We start from the raw sequence: 12,334 nt of genomic DNA, 5'->3' as shown, positions 1-12,334 counted from the left end.
CACCAAGCAACAAAAGAACAACAGAATGGCTTTGCATATAAAGACAAGAGGCATGATCACTTTTCAGTTTGCTCAATAACCCCTCAGTCACTCAGGAAGAAACATACACTTTTCCCAAAGGATATCAAAACCTCCTATTCTCCAATTGTGCATGCAAATCAAAAGCACTGGTCATTTTCTTCTTCCCTTCTACTTAAAATGTTCAGTCTTGGCTTAGTCTTGTGAGCTCAAGCATCCCCTAGGTGGCTTCCTCTGACCTCATCCCTCCCACATGTCTAACCACTCCTTTAGTGCTGCCAAAGCAGTGCCCTTAAAGTGCCCTCAGTCAACACTCAGGCTCCTCTCTGCTTGCTCCCTCATCCCTTTACTCTTGTTAACTTTCCAAGCAGTCTTTATTTATTCATTTCAGTTATTCCCGGAGATGTTATTTTCATAGACCCATGCAATGTGTGTGACTTGCCAAGGCCACAGCATTTGTTGGAATCCAGTCTTCCCCTCCTCTGCCTGGCAGCCTATTATCTCCTTCTAATAGCACCTGCAGAAAAGTCACAGCCTAAAGTTGTGACATTACTATGATATCCAAGTCAACCAATGTCAAGGCCCTAAACATAGATGTATTTCAATGCAAAAGAAAGCATAACACAAATCTGAGTAACACGAGAACAATGTACATGCTTCAACATATATCTTTATTAATATAATTTGAGTTAAACTCACTTCCAGCTGTCAAAAGAGTTCTTTCACAGATTATTCAAAGAAGGAGCACTGCAAATTAAGACATGTTATGGCTACGCCAAAATTCCGGATAAAATGCATTGAAAGGATATTGAGAGAAAAAAAAATGGAGAAAAACATTTCTAAGCTGTGTTCATCAAGTATGCAAGACATCAATTCTTTCTACCTCAGAAGCACTGAGCTAGGGTCAGAAATTACTATTAACAAATATTTTTAGTTTACATTGAATTCACTAGCGCTAATCTGTTTTCTTTAGTCATACACAATATTTATGACTTTGGTTGTAGTTTATGATTGCACTATGAAGTAATATGTGTGATCATTATTTTAATAAGGGAAAACATTTAAATGACTTTCTACTACCAACATCCAGGATAGCCTACGGGATACCACAGACCTCCATAATATCCTTCAGTTCCCACCAAAGTCGCCTAAAAAATCCATGCAATGTAAAAAAAAAAGCAGCAAACTTGTGCAAACACAGCTTCAAAACAAGTTCCCTAACCACACACCTCCAATCAAGTTGCTACCCATAAACACCTTAGTCCTGTTCCACAAAGATATAGGCATCAAAATGAGATCAAATGTAGATTTTTTTTTTTTTTTTAGCAGAAATGCCTGCTTAAAGAAAAATATGGACGGACAGAGCTGGGCAAGGCTAAGAGAGCTGACAGACTCACTTTGACTTGGATGAAAGAGTCCTACATTTCCTTAATGTCTAAGGAAGGTTCAGTAAAACTGTCAGGGAATTTCTGAGCCAAAGTCAGCCAACGAAAGAATCTGTCTCCTGGGACAGTGCACGTTAGTATCCCCATCATGCTCAGTCATTTCTGGGAGCAACCTTCGGGATGCATGATCCACAAGGGATTGTAGGAGCCAGAGCCCTGACACAACTGCTCCCCATTACAGGAGGTCTGTAAGGTACATTATCAGAGCCAATACTCCTATACCACTTCTACATAGAAATTCCAGTGTTTATACTTATACAATAAATTTTGAGCCTGACATCCAAAATTTCCCCAATCTCTGACTAATCCATGTAAAGTAAAGTAAACTTTACTTTCCAGGACTTCTTTTTTGTCACTTTACATTAGTCTAACTACCCCTTGGGTGCCCATATGAGCCCCAAAATCCACCAAAATGCTTTCCGTCTTGCTATTTCCTCCCTCTACTAGTTTTCCCACCTCAGATCTTCTTTTCAATATCCTACCTACTTTTTAAGGGCCATTTGAAAAGCCAATTCAACACTGATAAAGTTTGGATCTGTGTTCCCACCCAAATCTCATGTCAAATTATAACCCCCAATATTGGAGGTGGGACCTGGTGGGAGGTGAATTGGATCGTGGGAGTGTATATCCCCCTTGGTGTTCATGTGATAGTGAGTGAGTTCTTGTGAGATCTGGTTATTTAAAAGTGTGTGGCACCTCCCCTGTCCCCCTTGCTCCTGCTCCATCCTTGTAAGACGTACATGCTTCTCCTTTGCCTTCTGCCATAATTGAAAGTTTCCTGAGGCCTCCCCAGAAGCCAAGGAGATGCCTACCTCATGCTTCCTGTACAGCCTATGGAATCATGAGCCAACTAAACCTCTTTTCTTTATAAATTACCCAGTCTCAGGTATTTCTTTATAGCAATGCAAAAACAGACTAATACAAACACTTATAACTCTTATCCTCACCAGACTCTCAACCCCATCCCTAGTAGAAAGGTTCTCTCTCACCTTAGAACCTCTATGGGACTTTATTTATTTGAAGATGAGCACTTGGAGTATTTAGCACTTTCTTTTGCTTTAGTTGTTATAAGCTTTATCTCTATGGCAGACCTTGGGTAAGGTCATACCTATTTCAAATTTGTATTGCTGTAATACCATGCAAACCATAAACTAAATAAGTAAATGGATAAATTAATGAAAGGCAAATTCTGGCCTGGTGCTTACTATCTACCCAGGAGTAAAAGCAAAGCTAAGTAACCTTCTTTATTTTGTATTTTCTTATTTTTGTGTTTGGGCCAATTTTCTTTTAATTTTATGAGATAAGCAGGAACTATCAAACCCAAAGTACTATTGATCCTAACATTCAAGGGAAAAAAACAAAAAAGAAAAAAGAAACACAGACCTGAGAAGGGCTATATCATCACTGTTGCAGTTATGGAGAAACACACATAGTATAATGAGACACATAGCAAATTGACCCAACAAATGACTCTTTCTTGAGAGATTTGAGTATAAGGTCCTAACAATACCTCTTCAACTATCTATTTCCTTTTTCTCAGATAGCATTTATCTTAGACCTCAGTGTCAATTTCATATTAGAGCATATGGCTCTTGTTCATCTTTGTATCAAACATATCCAAAATTACTAAAAAGAAATAAAATTATTAAATACCTCAAAACTGTATAAGAGTCACATAGCAGAGACTTTTTCTTTATTTAAATTTTTTAATTAAATACTTCTTGAAAGCATTTCAACTGAATTCAAGAGTCTAGATTAAAAGGAAAATCTTCAAATTGATTCTGCTCTTATGTGAATAGAGAACCTTGTAAACTTTTCAATAAAAGAACAATCAGTGATAAATGAAGATTAATCAAACTTCATCTCCCAGGATAATAAGGAATGTGAGATTTACAGAAAGCCCTTGAAACTCATCCCACCTCACTTTCAGCAATGAAAGAATATCTATTACTAACCTGGTTTAGGAAAAAACCCAAAATGACTTACAAAATGTTTATCTCTTTAGTGAGTTCATTTATAATGAGATTTCAAGAACCTCATTAGATGTTTCCCAGGCAGAAACATTTTTCTCCAAGACAATTCACCTATTTTAAATATCATTAAAATGTGATTGGCATACATCCCGTGGGGAGCTGACACCCAGAGGGAGAACACAATACTAATAGCTAGTCAGGTACCAACTGGCTCCAAGTTGCCAATTCTCCTTCCCAGAAAAACAAAGTATATCTAAGCAAAGGGAACTTTAATGATAATCAGGACACATTCTGTAGCATAAAAATTCTGCTTAGCAAGAGATAAATCAGGATTGCAACCACCACCTGAGTCAGAGTGTCTTCAATCACACAGTACAGTTAAACACTGAAAGAAGCTAACTTTAGGTAGATGGTCCTCAATCAAGCAGTTTGCAGCTCCTTGCACATCAATCAAAAAGGTGATTACCCTGAGACATAGTAACCAAGTGTAACAAATTTGCTTAAAATAAAATAGCCAAGAACCACAGCAACCCATTCTTAAAGAGGAAACAATCAATATCTTGAGGAACAATTATTTCCTAAATATATGCATATTATTATAGATTTAAACTGCTCCAGCAAATGCATTTTATGTTGTCCCAAGGAGTATTCTTGTTGCATTTAATTGGTAAATTGACTCACTTAGGTGAATCATTCTTGGAAGTTTGCCATATGGAAGGAAAAAGTTAAAGTTAGTAGAAGTGACAGTCTGGATCCTCAAGTGTAAAGGGTAGAACAAGTGCACTCAACAAAAGGAAGATACTGAAAAGAAAGAAAAGGGCATGGACAGAGTGGAAATATCTGGAAATAGAAATGAGCATTTTATTTGAAGTGGCAGCAGCAGCTTGGGGCTGACAGGACAGTGGGGTCAAGAGTTATAAGTACGATCTTAGTGTTGGATTGGCATTTAAACCTTAGGAAAACCACTTAATGTAACTGAAAAAATGAAAAACAAACAAACAAACAGAAGCAGGATGATAGAAATGATAACTCAAAAAGCAAAATTCTCAAAATATGTGGAGAAAACCATTTCAGTAATTCCTTCCTGACATTGAGCTTCAATGTTTTTCTAAAATAGTTACACATTGCACAACAAACTATTTAGCTTCTAAAATATGAAAAGGCAGGAATGCAAAGTCTTAGAAAATGGCCTTCCTTTATGCAAAATGAAGCAATTCTATTGTTCTTTTTAAAAATTATCCTAGAAAATGTCCACCTTATCTCAAGGTTCTAACTCCAAATGATCAATTCTAAGTTTGAAAGAACAAAGGTAAATATACTTTACAAAACTTTATCATTCGAAAACCTGAAATTCCTTTTGAACACTGCATAATAAAGTCTCAAAACATCGCATAATGCTATACTTTGCTTCTTTCCTCCCTGCTTTTAGCTATTATCCTACCTTTATTGCAGAGAATAAAAATTTATACCCTCGGTCAATTATGTCCATGTCTGCAAGTGTAGTTCTTTCCATGTGCAGTAAATGAATAATTTTTTAATTAAATAAATGTCAAATAGTTCGGTTCATGCATAGGAATGGCCTTAATAAGCCTGTATTATGTACGCAAATGTTGAAGAACATGGTGAGGAAGCAAATAATATTTTCACTCCTTCAGCTGTTTATTAGAACCAACGATAGGAAAAAATAAATTATTTGACAGCTAGATTTTTAAGAATTTCTGCAAGTATAACATTTGCTTTCTTAATAATTTATAAATGCATCTTCTTATTAAATTTACCTTAGTCAGGAGAACAGGAAGAAGTCTCATTTACACAGGATATCATGAACTAACTCAAAGTGCATTTCACAAGATACTTTTCAGGTAGTATCGACTTTTTTACTTCTTTAAGAGTTTTCATAGTAAGCATTCTTTTAATTTTTAATTTTTAAGTTTTTCTTTTATTTTAAATTTCTATGAGTACAACAGGGTGACCATAATAAGCATTCTTTTTTTTTCTATTTTTCTATTTCTTTCTTTTTTTTTTCCTCCCTTTTATTTATTTTATTGCATTTTAGGTTTTGGGGTACATGTGAAGAACATGCAAAATTGTTATTTCTTAACTTTTAAGTTTAGGGATACAAGTATAGGTTTGTATGTAAGTAAACTTGTATCATGGGGGTTTCTTGTACAGACTATTTCATCACCTAGATATTAAGCTTAGTATCCAGTAGTTATTTTTCCTGATCCTCTCCCTCCTCCCACCCTCTACCCTCTAAAAGATGTGTTGCTCCGTGCTATGTATCCATGTGTTCTCATCCTTTAGCTCCCATTTATAAGTGAGAACATGTGGTACCTGGTTTTCTGTTCCTCTGTTAGTTTGCTAAGGATAATGGCCTCCAGCTTCATCCATGTCCCTTCAAAGGACATGATCTTGTTCTTTTTTATGGCTGCATAGCATTCCATGGTATATATGTACCACATTTTCTTTATCCAGTCTATCATTAATGGGCTTTTAGGTTGATTCCATGTTTTTGCTATTGCGAATAGTGCTGCAATGAACATACATGTACACGTGTCTTCATAATAGAAAAATTTATATTCCTTTGGGTATATACCCAGCAATGAGATTGCTGACTCGAGTGGTATTTCCGTCTTTAGGTCTTCGAGGAATCACCACACTGTATTCCACAATGGCTGAACTAATTTACACTCACCAAGAGTCCATAAGCATTTCCTTTTATCCACCACCTTGCCAGCATCTGTTATTTTTTGACTTTTCAATAATAGCCATTCTTACTGGTATGAGATGATATCTCATTGTGACTTTGATTTGCATTTCTCTAATGCTCAGTGATGTTGGGTTTTTTTTACATATGATTGTTGGCTACATGTATGTCTTCTTTTGAAAAGGACATGTTCATATATTTTGCCCTCTTTTTTATAGGCCTTTTCTGTGAATTTGTTAAGTTTCTTATAGATGCTGGATATTAGACCTTTGTCAGATGCATAGTTTGCAAAGAATTTCTCCTATTCTGTAGGTGGTCTGTTTGATGATAGTTTCTTTTGCTGTGCAGAAGCTCTTTAGTTTAATGAGATCCCATTTGTCAATTTTTGCTTTTGTTGCAATTGCTTTTGGCGTCTTCGTCATGAAATCTTTGCCTGTGCCTATGCCCTGAATGGTATTGCCTGGGTTGTCTTTCAGATTTTTTATAGTTTTGGGTTTTACATTTAAGTCTTTAATCCATCTCAAGTTAATTTTTATACATAATGTAAGGAAGAGGTTCCGTTTCAATTTTCTGCATATGGCTAGGTAGTTCTCCCAGGGCTGTTCATTGAATAGGAATCCTTTCCCCATTTTTGTCAGGTTTGTCAAAGATCGGATAGCTATAAGTGTGCATTCTTATTTCTGGGTTCTCTATTCTGTTCCATTTGTCTATGGATCTTTGTTTTTGTGCTAGTATCATGATGTTTTTGTTACTGTAGTCCTATAGTATAGTTTGACATCAGGTAGCACAATGCTTCCAGCTTTGTTCTTCTTGCTTAGGATATCCTTGGCTACTCGGGCTCCTTTTTGGTTCCATATGAATTTTAAAATAGTTTTCTTTAGTTCTCAGAAGAATGTCAGTGGTAGTTTAGAAGGAATAGCATCGAATCTATAAATGGTTTTGGGCAGTATGGACATTTTAAAAATATTGATTCTTCATATCCATGAGCATGTAATGTTTTCTCATTTGTTTATGTCATCTCTGATTTCTTTGAGCAGTGGTTTGTAGCTCTCCTTGTAGAGATCTTTCACCTCACTAGTTAGCTGTATTCCTAGACATTTTATTCTTTTTGTGGCATTTGTGAATGAGAGTTTATTCCTGATTTGGCTCAGGCCTTGACTGTTGTTGGTGTATAGGATTGCTGGTGATTTTTGCACATTACATTTATTTTGTATCCTGAGACTTTCCTGAAGTTGTTTATCAGCTTAAGAAGCTTTTAGGCTGAGATGATGGGATTATTTATAAAGGAAATAGGTTTAATTGACTCACAGTTCCACACAGCTGGGGAGGCCTTTGTCCTGTGCCAATTTTCAAGTGGAATGCTTCCAGCTTTTGCCCATTCAATATGATATTGGCTATGGTTTTGTCATATAAGGCTCTTATTATTTTGAAGTATGTTGCTTCAATATCTAGTTTATTGAGAGTATTTTTAAAAACACAAATGGATTTTGAATTTTATCAAAAGCTTTTTTGTATCTGTTGAAATAATCATGTGATTTTTGTCTTTAGTCCTGTTTATATGACGAATTGCATTTATTGAATTGTATAGGTTGAACTAACCTTGCATCCTGGGGATGAAGCCTACTTAATTGTGGTGGATAACCTTTTTGATGTGATGCTTGCTTCAGTTTTCTAGTATTTTGTTGAGGATTTTTGCATCAATGTTTGATATGGTTTGTCTGTGTCCCTACCAAAATCTCATCTTGAATCATAGTTCCCATAACCTTCACAAGTCATGGGAGACCAGGTGGAGATAATTGAGTCATGGGGGTGGTTTACCCCATTCTGTTCTTATGATAGGTAGTTCTCATGAGATCTGATGGTTTTATAAGGGGTTTCCCCTTTCACTTGGCACTCATTATCTCCCCTGCCACCCTGTGAAGAGGTGCCTTCCGCCATGATTGTAAGTTTCTTAAGGCCTCCCCAGTTGTGTGGAACTGTGAGTCAATTAAACCTATTTCCTTTATAAATTACCCAGTCTTGGGTATTTCTTCATAGCAATGTAAGAACAGACTAATACAGTAAATTGGCACTGCAGAGAGTGGGGTGCTGCTGTAAAGTAACCCAAAATCTGGAGGTAACTTTGGAACTGGGTAACAGGCTGACATTGGAACCATCTGGAGGCATCGGAAGAAGACTGGAAAATGTGGGAAAGTTTGGAACTGCCTAGAAACTTGAAGGGCTCAGAGACAGGAAGATGTGGAAAAGTTTGGAACTTCCTAGATACTTGATGAATGGCGTTGACTAAAATGCTAATAGTGATGTGGACAATGAAGTTTAGGATGAAGTGGTCTCACATGGAGATGAGAAATTTGTTGGGAACTGTAGTAAAGGTCACTCTTGCTATGCAAAGAGACTGATGGCATTTTGCCCATGCCCTAGAGATCTGTGGAATTTTGAACTTGAGACAGATGATTTAGGGTATCTGGTGGAAGAAATTTCTAGGCGGCAAAGTGTCCAAGAGGTAGCAAATCATAAAAGTTAAGAAAATTTGCAGACTAATGATGCAATAGAAAAGAAGATCTCATCTTATCGGGAGAAATTCAAGCTGATTGCAGATATTTTTATTAGTAATGACAAGCCAAATATTAATCACCAAGACAATGGGGGAAATGTCTCCAGGCCATGTCAGAGACCTTTGTGGCAGTCCCCTCCCATCACAGGTCTGGAGGCCTAGGAGGGAAAAATGGTTTCCTGGGTCAGGCCCAGGGCTCCCCTACTCTATGCAGCCTTAGGACATGGTGCCCTGCTTCCCAGCTGCTTCAGCTCCAGCCATGGCTAAAAGGATCCAACATACAGCTCAGGCCATTCCTTCAGAGGGTACAAGCCCCAAGACTTAGCATCTTATACATGGCATTGGACCTCTGGGTGCACAGAAATAAAGAATTAAGGTGTGGGAACCTCCACCTAGATTTTAGAGGATGTATGGAAATGCCTGGTTGTCCAAGCAGAATTTTGCTACAGGGGTGAAGCACTCATGGACAACTTCTGCTAGGGCACTGTGGAAGGAAATGTGAGGTCAGAGCCCCTACACAGAGTCCCCATTGGGGCACTGCTTGGTGGATCTGTGAGAAGAGGGCCATCATCCTCTAGACCCTAGAATGGTAGATTCACCAACAGCTTGCACTATGCACCTGGAAAAGCTGCAGATACTCAACTCCAGCCTGTGAAAACAGCCATAAAGGGAGCTATACCCTGCAAAGCAACAGGGGTGGAGCTGCCCAATGCTGTGGGAGCCTCTTGCATCATCATGACCTGGATGTGAGACATGGTGTCAAAAGAGATCATTTTGGAGCTTTAAGGTTTAATGACTACCCTATTAGATTTCAAACTTGCAGGGGCCTGTAGTCCCTCTGTTTTGGCCAATTTCTCCCATTTGGAATGGGTGTATTTACCCAATGTCTGTACCTTCATTGTATCTAGGAAGCATTACTAATAAGTAACTTGCTTTTGGCTTTACAGGCTTATAGGTGGAAGGGACTTGCGTTATCTCATATGAGACTTTGGACTGGGACTTTTGAGTTAATGCTGGAATGAGTTAAGACTTTGGGGTACTGTTGGAAGGGCATGATTGTGTTTTGAATTGTGAGAACATGAGATCTGGGAGGGATCAGGGCAGAGTGATATGGTTTGGCTGTGTCCTCACCCAAACCTCAGTTTGAATTATAGTTCCCATAATCCCCATGTGTTGAGGGAGGGAACAAGTAGAGATCATTGAATCATGGGGGCAGTTCCCCCATCTTGTTATCATGATAGTGAGTTAGTTCTCACAAGATCTGACTTTTTTATAAGGGGCTTCCCCCTTCACTAGGCACTCACTCTCTCCCCTGCTGTCCTGTGAAGAAGTGGCTTCTGCCCTGATTATAAGTTTCCTGAGGACTCCCAAGCCATGTGGAACTGTGAGCCAATTAAACCTATTTCCTTTATAAACTACCCAGTCTCGGGTATTTCTTCATAGCAGCATGCAAATGAACTAATACAATGTTCATCAAGAATACTGGCCTGAAACTTTCTTTTTCTGTTGTATCTCTACCAGGTTTTGCTATCAGGATGAAGCTGACCTCATAGAATGAGTTAGAAAGGAGTCTCTCCTCCTCATTCTTTGGAATAGTTTCAGTAGAAATAGTACCAGCTCTTCTTTGTACATCTGGTAGAATTCAGCTATGAATTTGTCTGGTCCTGGGCTTTTTTTTTTTTTTTTTTTTTTTTTGGTTGGTAGAATATTTATTACTACCTCAATTTCAGAACTCATTATTGGTCTGTTCAGGGATTCAGTTTCTGCCTGGTTCTGTCTTGCGGGAGCGGGGGTGTATGTGTCCAGGAATGTATCCGTTTCTTCTAAATTTTCTAGTTTATGTACATAGAGGTGCTCATAATATTTTCTGATGGTTGTTTGAATTTCTGTTGGGTCAGTGGTAATATCCCCTTTGTAATTTTTTATTGTGATTATTTGAATCTTTTCTTTTCTTATTAGTCTAATTAGCAGTATGTCTTATTAATTTTTTCAAAAAACTACTTCCTGGATTCACTGATTTTTGAATGGCTTTTCCTTTCGTTCAGCTCTGATTTTAGTTATTCCTTGTTTTCTGCTAGCTTTGGGATTTTTTTGCTCCTGGTTCCATAAGTCTTTTAGTTGTAACGTTAGGTTGTAAACTTTAGATCTTTCTAACTTTTTGATGTGGGCATTTCGTGCGATAAATTTCCCTTTTAACACTGCCTTAGCTGTGTCCCAGAGATTCTGGTATGTTGTATCTTTTTTCTCATTAGTTTCAAAGAACTTGTTGATTTCTGCCTTAATTTCATTATTTACCCAAAAGTCATTCAGGAGCAGGTTATTCAATTTTCATGTAATTGTATGGTTTTGAGTGAGTTTCTTAGTCACGATTTCAAATTTGATTGTACTGTGGTCTGAGAGACTGTTATGATTTCAGTACTTTTGTATTTGCTGAGGAGTATTTTACTTCTGATTATGTGATCAATTTTAGAATAAGTTCCACATGGCAATGAGGAGAATATATGTTCTTCTGTTTGAGGGTGGAGAGTTCTGTAAATATCTATCAGGTCCGTTTTAACCAGTGTTGAGTCCAGGTCATGAATATATTTGTTAATTTTCTGTCTCAGTGACCTGTCTAATATTCTCAGTGGGGTGTTAAAGTCTTCCACTCTTATTGCGTGGAAGTCTAAGTCTCTTTGAAGGTCTCCAAGAACTTGCTTTATGAAACTGGATGTTCCTGTGTTGGGTGCCTATATATTTAGGATTTTCAGGCCTTCTTGTTGGATTGACTGCTTTAGAATTATGTAATTCCCTTCTTTGTCTTTTTGGATCTTGGTTGGTTTAAAGTCTGTTTTGTCAGAAACTAGGATTGTAACCCTGCATAGCAAGCATTCTTTTAAAGTGCACACAGAGAATTGTACAGGGTAGTGTATAGACTGGCTGACACATGAAGTCTCAATAAATTTGCAAAGGCTGAAATCTTAATGAAGTATATTCTTTTTGTTTTGTTTTATCGTTTTTTTTGTTGTTGTTTGTTTTGTTTGTTTTTTTTGAGACAGGGTCTCACTCTGTCACCTAGTTGGATTGCAGCCTCCAAGTCCCAGGCTCAGGAAATCTTTCTACCTCAGCCTCCTAGACAAAGTATATTCCATTACCATAAACCCTGAGAAAGTGAAGTGTGGCCCATATTACTCCTAAAGCCTGCTGTTTCCTCCTAATGATACATAAGTAGTTCCTAAATAGAAGGCATGACTGTGTGGCCCAGATGATAGTAAGCATAAAATGGCTTCATAGAAATACCCCAAACCCTACCAAAGCCATCATCCATTTTTTAGCCTAATGGACTGAACTCTTATTTTCAGCTAATATCCAGTGATTAAGTAAGTTTTGCCACTGGACCAAAACAAAGACTGTTTTCTTAGTCATGCCAAATGAAAAGATTTTATTAACTTTCTAATAAAGAATTAGAAGTTGATGACAGAATTCCATTGTCTATCTCTTAGAGGTTTTTTTTGTATAACATTTACACCTAAGTTACTTCAGGTAAACGGCATATGATTCACATTCCAAGGTATGAATTTAACCATTCTCAAAAATTTCTATTGTCATCATACCAAAGCTAAAGTCAAGTACTTCCCAAGATCTTTTGTTAAAATCC

At 37.4% G+C, this 12,334-nt stretch overlaps 1 protein-coding gene across 3 annotated transcripts in view; it reads right to left on the bottom strand.

The window, feature by feature from the left end:
• Positions 1–12,334, bottom strand: part of FRMPD4 (FERM and PDZ domain containing 4) — an 895,030-nt gene that overhangs the window by 857,250 nt on the left and 25,446 nt on the right. Inside the window, exon 1 of one of the 3 annotated variants that reach the window (XM_032285789.1) lies at positions 3,782–3,834. The exons of the other annotated variants lie outside the window; for them this stretch is intronic. The gene's annotated coding sequence lies outside the window, so the exon portion shown is untranslated. Of the gene's footprint in view, positions 1–3,781; positions 3,835–12,334 lie in introns of those variants that run through there. 3 annotated transcript variants of the gene reach the window in all.

Source organism: Sapajus apella, unplaced genomic scaffold (genome assembly GCF_009761245.1).
Source record: "Sapajus apella isolate SASKATOON/1434 unplaced genomic scaffold, GSC_monkey_1.0 scaffold17, whole genome shotgun sequence".
Classification (NCBI taxonomy): Eukaryota; Metazoa; Chordata; class Mammalia; order Primates; family Cebidae; genus Sapajus; species Sapajus apella.
The sequence above is the reverse complement of the archived record's forward strand: the minus strand, read 5'-3'. Positions and strand labels throughout refer to the sequence as shown.